The sequence below is a fragment of the Crocodylus porosus genome, unplaced genomic scaffold (assembly GCF_001723895.1).
Source record: "Crocodylus porosus isolate Cpor-Errol unplaced genomic scaffold, CroPor_comp1, whole genome shotgun sequence".
Lineage (NCBI taxonomy): Eukaryota > Metazoa > Chordata > Crocodylia > Crocodylidae > Crocodylus > Crocodylus porosus.
Window position 1 is genome coordinate 20561974 of NW_017728928.1, and position 8897 is coordinate 20570870.

Sequence of the window (8897 nt, forward strand, 5' to 3'; positions counted from 1 at the left end):
GATCTTCCCCAGGATAGAAGTCAGGCTAATGGGCCTGTAGTTAGCCGGATCCACTCTCCTCCCTTTTTTGAAGATCGGCACCACGTTGGCCTTCTTCCAGTCTTCAGGCACTACACCAGAGCGCCAGGAGTTTTCAAAGATCCGTGCCAGGGGCTGGGCTATGACACTCGCTAGCTCCCTGAGTACCCTGGGGTGCAGATTGTCAGGGCCAGCTGTCTTGAAGGTATCCAGTTTCTCAAGGTGTTCCTTCACGAGGTCAGCATTGATGGAGGGTAGGGGATCCCCCTCACCCAGATTAGCTTTTACATGTTTTATGACTACTTTTGTTGTTCTATAGATCTGTTGCAAAGTGTCCAACTTCATAATGTCATTAAGAAGCAAGTTTAGCCCATGGGATGCACATCCTGTTGCAGTAATATGTGGATATTTATCCATTATGATCTCCCATTTTGCTTTCATGTTTGTCAGTCAGCAAAGCAAATATATTTTACCACTCCCAATCTTCTGTAGGACTTCACATATTTTATTACTCATATACTCTGTAGTATGCCTGTTTTCTTTTGTTTCAATGCTTCTGTAAAAAAAACAAACAAAAAACTGGTTGAGGTGTTATCACAAAGTTTATGATCCCTTCTTCCTGCACATTTGTCCATCCATCTGTAAGTACTGCAAGACACAGTGTCTCACTGATTCCCTCCCCCCCCCCATGCATAGATGGCATCATACTTTCACGTGAATGACTGGTGCATCCCGAGATGGGGTGGGGGGTAGGCACCGTGGTGGTGAAGGGGGACTGTCTACAGCCTGTGTTGGGGGGGGGGAGGTGAATGGGGACTGCCTACAGCTGCTGGTGGCAGTGGGGGTGAAGGGTGGCAGCTTCAGCGATGGCCAGTCTCAGGGAGGGGGTTGTGCCCCCCGCTATGCATCGCCTATGCACATTCATATTTTGACTCTTGTTTTAGAGACTGGCTCAACGAATGTCTGCTGGGCAAACAGTATACTGGTCTTAATAATTTAAAAGCTTCCTGACGGTATGCACTTTCAGTTCTTGACAATGGCGTCCCAGAAGAATATACTGCTCTTGCAAAAGCTTGGTCAATTTTTTCGTGATTTTCATGTGTCATCTTATCTACAAATGATGCTATTGAGAGTCTTTTGTCTACTGTTGGTTACAATATTTGGTTACTTGAGGATGTTGATTGGGCAACCTTTTGTGATGCTGATCTTGCAGAAGAAGCAGCAGCAATAGGAGGACTCCTGGACTGAGAATATTGGAAAGAGCTACTTGCACTTTCATCATCATGATCTACTTCCTTCTTTCTTATACCCATGAAGGATTTTTTTAATGTCTGCAGGACACTTCTTACATACAAGGATGTGTTTGGTCATCCTAGTAGCATTTGGAAATGCATATTGACAATATTTGCAAATCACATCATTTTTCCTCAGAATAACTTGCAGTGTGGATATGCTTCCATATGCTAGAAGTTGGTCACACCATTTTGCTGAGGGATAAAAAAAGAAAAATGTAATTTAGTGGCTAGCTTGTGTGTGTATATGTATATATAAACACTAAGCTATAGCATGTACAAATTCAGTAATGGATGGAGGAGAGGCCGCCTCAGAGTTAACTGTGAACAACCTTCCTGCCCTGCAGCCCTCACCTTGCTGCTAACATTAGGTGATTTTGTCACAAAACATCAGATTAGTAGTAATTCAATTATGAATTACCTAGGTTATGAAAATATTAATGCAGCTAAAATATAGTTTAATATACTGAATTCAGAGAAATTTTAAACTCTTACCTTTCAGTAAAGAAGTATACTTTCTTTCAGCTCCTATGTGCTGATTCTGTAGTTCTGTGGATCTCGTGGTCACAGGGCCGGGAGGAGGCAGGTTCCTTCCAACTTCAAAAACCTTTAGAATTGCTCTGTCTCCTCTTACGAGGCTTTTCAGCAAGAAGGGCAATAAGCTCCTTGTTTTTAATTTCTACAGGAATGTATGGATGCTGTTGCCAATGTCCACTCCCAGTCCTTTGAAGCCTAGTCGGGAGGACAGGAGCAAATCGGCCAACCTCTAGATCAAAAGTCAACAATAGAGGAAGTCCACAAGCGAAGAAGGCACTGAATCCTTCTTCCTTCTCTTGTGAAAATAGCAGTATCCCCTAGGACCTCTACTTAACTCCTGACAGAATGCATTTCCCACTGTTAGTGGGGAAGGGTTGATCCATTGGGAGGAACTGCATCGGAGTTCATGCAAAATTGGACCATGCAAACTCCATGTGAAATTTGCCTTTGCTTTACTTGGTCTTTCCTGTGACCTTTTTTTGTGCTTCATCTTACTGTTGAGGACTGAGGAATGAGATTGTTGGTTGAGTGCTAAGGTAGCACAAGGTTCCTAGTTGATTTGCTCTCCCTTTCCAGAAGAGGCTTTCACTGCCCCTGGTATTGGGGCAGAGGCTAGTGTAGAACTTGCTCTAACCTAAGCCTGGAGGAGGTATGTTTGAGAGTGGGAAAGAGCGTTATGTTTTTACTGTAAGGCTCTCTGAGCCCTTTTGGAAAGGATGACATGTAAGTCAAATAGCCAAATAAGCAAAGAATTACACCTGACAAATAACCATTCATCAAATTGTCTGAGACCTATGTACTGCCTTCTCCATTATGTCTCAATTTGATCCCTACGGGCAGCAAAGAGCAGCTTCCCATAAATTTCATGTGTGCCAAGTTCACTTGGCAAAAAAGGTAGGAGATTCTTCTTGATGGAAGCTCTTCTGCTATGGAATTTCCTCCCTGTTGTGGTAAGTCTGAGCCTGGACAACTTCTGAAAGCACTGTAAGCTCTCTTTATTTGGGCAGGTATTTAGCAAGCAAGGTTCAGTTGGTATTATTTGTGAAGCTTTCAGTTCATGTAATAATTAATTATTATTGTTGTTAAATTAATATATTTTAGAAGTTTTTTTCATTTGTACTGTATACTGCCTGAGTTTATTCCAAGATCTAGTAATATACCAGTAGGCACATGGCTAGTAGCTGAAGAATGAGGAGCAAAGAGGTAGTTAGCCATGTCAGTCTGAAGTCAGGCAGAAGGCAGAGTAGAGATGTACCTTGTATATCAACTGAATCAGGTGCATAAGCTTTCATGAGCAAGAGCTCACTTCATCAGATACTACAGGGAACAAGAACTACTTGGGCCTATTCTAGTGGTTTGCTAAGTGTACTCTCAAGTGTATCAGAGGTGAACTTGGTAGCTGTGTTGGCCTGAGACAAAAAGACATACAAAAAACTAGAACTCTTGGTTCTAAAATTATACCTTTTTATTAGACCAGCTGGAAAATGGCAAGAAAATTGTCCCTTTCTGCAAGCTTTTGGGATCAAAGTCCCTTTGTCAGGCTCTGGGAAAAGTGTAGATGGTATAAGATGGTAAAATGTCCCCATAGGTAGGAAATAAATGTCATTTTTGCACAGAGGGAGCTGAAGATGGAAGGCTGTCCCTCTGGGTCCATGAGAGCATCTTTGTGAGCTGTGTTGAGTAGCTGTTTTGGACTTTAAACTTCATTACAGAACAACAAGGACTTTTTATTGCTTTGTTTTGGGGGGGGGGGTTACCTCCCTGCCTGCCATCTGACACCTCCAGGGAAGGAATTCTACCTGATCAACACATCAGAGTTACTAATAAAAGGTATCATTTTGGAACCAAGAGTTCTAGTTTTTTGTATCTCCTAAAGTGTATTGTTTTTCCCCTGAAAAATGCATTTTTGAAACTTAGTAAAAACAAGTTTTCTTTTTTAAGAGCTTTCTTTTAGTATCCTAATATAAAAGTTAAGTTTGCCAGACTTTAGAAAAATTAAAGCTCCGTAATAATGCCTATTAATCTTAGATATTTTAAGAACCTATTTGTTGCACTAGATTTCTTCTGAAAGAAAAGGAAACCTGCGCAGGGGGGGTTGGGTTAGGAAGGACAATCTGCACATGAATTTGGGGGTAGATGTACAGAGAAGTATGCATGCATGGAGGGAAATCTTGGTAGTAAGAGAAGAAAATAACTCTTTTATGTATGTTGATTGCTTAATTCCACTCCACCCGCCCCCCGCCTCACCTCTTACTCCTGCCTTTGAGTATATTTGTGACAGTTGTTTAGTGTGGGGGAGTATAAAACTTTCATATTTTGAAGTATTAGAAGGCTCATGTCGTACTTTCTCAGGTTTTATGCTAACATGATTGCTAATTAAAGGAAATGCCTAGATGATGATTAAATTTGAATTAATTATCAGTATGTATCAGTTACTTAAGATACAATGCATTATAGGCAGGATGTAATTTCTCCAAATTAAGCATTAGATTTAAACAATTTGAAATAAAGGCTCAAGCCAAAAAAAATCCAAATATATGAAAACGCAGCTCAGCAGTTCTACTTCATTTGAAATTTTACTTTAAAAACCTGATTACAAATGTTTATCATGTAGTGCCATTTATATGCACAATAAATTTGAATGATTTTCCATATTTTAACAGATTAAGGTGATAGGGCCATGTCTTGGATTTTTGGAATGAAAAAGGTGATGCATAACACTATTTATTTTCTCCTCTACATTTTGTTACAAGATCTACCCTTTGGTCTCTCTGTGTTCTCTTGAGATGATATTTTCTGAACTGATGTGGAGAGAGAGCAATAGAAAGTATTAATGGCTTGATCTGCTTGTGAAGTGCAGAAGAGTGATTTAAAATTGTACAGCTGACCACAAAGACTTTTTTATTAGTACTTAACTTTAGGTTAAAATAAACCTTCTGATCAGTCTGTTTGGACTCCTGAAGACTTGTTAGACCTACTCAGTGGGCACGTCTACATGTGCATATTAACATGGCTTATTAAACTCTGGTGCAGTTTGCACTGGAGTTTATTGCTCCTGGGCACAGCATTTACATGTGCACGTGGGACCACAGCATGTTGAGCCAGGACAGTGCAGCCCCACCTAGCAGAGGGCCTGGGAGGTTCAGCCTGCTCTGACTTGGTTCAGCGTGTCGCAGAGGAGCTGGCTGGGGCAGAGTGCTTCATTGTGGGGCTCGCTGGCAAGCACCCACTGAAGCACCTTTGTGTCTCAGCCAGCCCTATCAGCATCTACACATGTATTGCAGCGGAGTAAGTCTGCCATAGGATAGTATTTGTATCTGGTGATAATACTAACCTATGGTGGAGTTAATTAGTTTATTCCAGCCTGATAGCTCCACCCATGTAAATTGGTGGCACTTTACTGCAGAGCTAATTGGGCAACTCTGCAGTAATCATTTTGTGTAGGTGCATTATCACCTTTTTTATTCAGACTTTTACCTATATAGATAAGCTTATTGTCTTAAGCTGATACCAGTTATGCAGTGTATCACCTCATGTATCTGTGCACAAAATGATAACTTATAAAAGACCTCAGAAGAGAATATACATTCTGAATGTACTGTTGGCATTGTGAAGTGTATGTAAAATTGCATTTGATTTTTGTTCTTTCATATCATCTCCAAGAAAAAAAATTGTGGGCTTTTTCCTTCCTTTTTCCTCATTTGAAGAAAGTCCATCAGTGCATAATTTTAAGTATGATAAAGTAAAGCACTTGGGTGAATTGCATTGAGAAGTTGACAAGGATAATAATAAAAAAAAACTTAATGCCAGGGAAAGATGTCTTCATGATGGAAATTTGAGACTGGTTAGTAACTCAATCTTAAATATTTTAGCTGCAATTCTCTTCACAAAGCAGAAGTAATTTCTTTTATTTCTCTGAGGAAAGTCTAGGTGCAAAGCCAATGGGCAGTCTAAATGACCACTTGAATAACTGTAACTTCTACATTTTAGTAATGTAGTCAATTTCTAGACCATATAAAGTTGTGCTGCATATTATTAGGAAACAGGAGATCACTTTTAAGTAAGTGATGAACAAGATTGGAAACGGTTATAGATGCTTTTTAATGTACAGGGGTCAACACTGATACAAAGTAGATCTTGACTCAAATCTGTATTCTCTTATAGTGTAACTGGTTTTTCTTAGACCAGTTTGACTTGCATTGTCTGGTCTTGGATTTCCAAGTCACCTTGGCTAGTTACCAGAGGTTAAATATTCTTGGTATTAAAACAAACATTAGATAAGTATAGAAGCAGAATCTTAAAATTCTATCAGTGAATTGGAATTTGACAATATTGGGGCACTTTTGGTCAAGGAAGGGGAGGTGTAGTAACTCCCCTTTTAAAATAATTTGTCTCTACTGGTGCTATGTTGTTGAAAGCATAATGAAGTGATAATCTATCAAGAATTAAAAATATTGAAAAAATTTCAGTATTGAGTAATAATAATTATTGATTGGATCTGACTTCAGAACAGTAGTTTATACTGAATAATTAACCAAAATGGGTTAATCTTATTTAAAGGTATGTGATTTTTAGACTTAATAGGTTTAATAAAAATAATTAGCAAAGTTATAAAACAAGAGAAATGGAAATGACTGCAGCTGAATCCTACGCTGAAATTCTTTGTAAATATAATAAGTTTGTTTGCTGTAATCTGGATCTTTTCTTAATGATAAAAAATATTGATAGAAAAAAGAAATAGACTATTGAGATATCTGTGCAATAGTAAATAAAACTAAATAATTGAAGGTGAACTGTTTATATATGTTCTTTAGGAACTTTTTCCTCTTCTTGGGGGAAAAAGAAAACATTATAGAGGCAAAATGCATCACTATTAAGTTAGTTAGAAATCATTTTGTTTTATTGACATAGCTGGGTTATTTTGTTTTTTGTCTGCGATTAACCACAAGAGCTGTATGATAAACTTTGACTGGAGTTTGACTGGCTTGCTTTGCTTCATGGTAGAATGATTCACTGCCAGTTAGCGTGAGTTAGTTAGCAGATGGATCAAGGGCACTGATCCTTTTAACTTGTCCAAGATTTTGCATATGTTAGAGCAAGGAATAGGGCCGAGCTTTTCTATTTAAAACTTTGCATACCTGCTTTTTCCCTTTAGAAATATCAGGAGACTCTTCTGGTCTTGCTTGGAATTCCTTTTGATGTCACTGTCACTGTCTGGAATATAGCTTAAAGTACAGACTTTGAAGAGCAAAATAGCTAAAGATTTGGCTATGAATGGAAAATAGAACAAAACTAAACCGTGGGTTTACCAAAGGTAAAAGAGTGCCATGTTCCCATGACAAATTTCCTTAATTTAGAGAATGGACTTTAAACCAGTGATTCTCAGTCAAGGTGCTGTGACTGGTCACTACCAGATCCTTTGAAGGGTGCCCCAAGTTGTGAGAAGATAAACAAGGTTTGAGGAGATAAGCATATAAGCTCAGGTTTGTCCCTTCCTGGCTGACTTCATCACTGCCCCCCTCCCCCTTCCCTCCACTCCCGGGCTGCTCTGCAAGGAGGTGAACGCTGTAATACATTAACTAGTTTTTGGAATTGAGTGTCATTCAATTCACAGAGTGCGTAGAGTACAAAAAGGATAGAGAACTGCTTTTCTAGATCAGGAGTGTCAAACTCCATCGGGCCTAATGGGGTGAATGAATAGAGCAGGGCCAGACCATGGGGCTGGGCTTGATCCACAGACTGGCACAGCTAGGGGTGGGTGCCGTGTGCAGCATGTCGTGGACTGGCCTGAAGGAGGTGCTGTGCGCAGCATATAGGTCAACCTTGAGTCCCATGGGAAACGCTGTGGGCTGGATAATAGGGCTCTGAGGGCCATGTCTTTGGCATCCATGTTCTGGACAAAGGAAAGGTGGGCATGTGTTGTCTGTTGGGGCTTCCTGAAAACATTATGTATGATGCCAACTATAAGCTGGTGAAGATTTGGGATGAGTAGAAGAAGTCTGAGGTGTATCAAGAAGTGGCTAAAGAAAAGATGGCATTGGGAAATACTTGAAAAGGATAGTGTTAAACTGGAGGGACATTACTGATATTGTTGCACAAAGATGAGTTTTTTAAGACTTACTATTTTCATTAATAGCCTTGGCACAAAGAGTGGTGTATGATGATGAAACTTACTATTTTAACACAAAATTGGGAGTAGTTAGCCATGTTTAGGCTGAAGTTAGGCAGAACGTGGTTGTAAGCAGGATGGATTAATTTCAATCAAGTCTATTTAAATTGCTAATTTAAAATTATGATTTAAATCAGCAAACCAAAAGCCTGAATTAAATCAAGTCCCTCTGCTTGCCCCTAGAAATACTTGTTTAGTTGGGGGTTGCCATCTTAGAAGCAGAAAAAAACAAATCGCACACTAAAAGTCAAACATTTGCTATAACATTTTAATTGGATTACAAAAAATATATTTTGTCATGATTTGTGTTTGCATACTGTATATAGAAGTGATTGCATAATAACTCAAATATATTCTTAGTCTTGTATATTGGGGGTTGTGTATATGTGGAGGCAGGGTGTGGGTGTGTGGTGTTTTGTGGAGTATGAAGGAAGGTGGGAGGGTGTGGCCCCCCTGCCCTCCCCCTATGGTGCAGCAGTAGCAGATAGAGGTGCTCAGGGCACTTGTACCCAGAGCAGGCACTGATGCCTAGTGGGGCACAGCTCTAGCCAGTGCTGCACATTGCAGTGCAGGGCGCAACCTCCACTAGGCAGTCTCTTATCGCTGGCACTCCCTGCCACTCACAGACAGCCCCCACACTCATGCAGCATGGGAGGGAAGCCATAGGCACTGGAGCTGGCTGCCTTTCCCATCAGTGTTGTCTGGCATGGGAGGAAAGCTCCAGGCACCTTCCCGTGAGGGGCAAGGCAGCTTTTTTTTTTTTTTTTTCCTGTTTTTTTTGCACCGGTCCTGGAAGAACTGCAATACCAGGTCAATGCATGGAGTGGATGGAGCACGCTCCGGTTCCACCACCCAATACCAAAAAGAATCTGCTCAATATA

The 8897-nt window shown here is 40.2% G+C and overlaps 1 long non-coding RNA gene across 1 annotated transcript; it reads right to left on the reverse strand.

Annotated features, from left to right (window-relative positions):
* Window positions 1-1438: 1438 nt before the first annotated feature.
* On the reverse strand, window positions 1439-1859 carry LOC109315242. The gene is made up of 2 exons (XR_002102463.1): window positions 1806-1859; window positions 1439-1505 (listed from the first exon to the last, which is right to left on the reverse strand). It is a non-coding gene; the product is annotated as an uncharacterized LOC109315242 (long non-coding RNA).
* Window positions 1860-8897: the final 7038 nt, after the last annotated feature.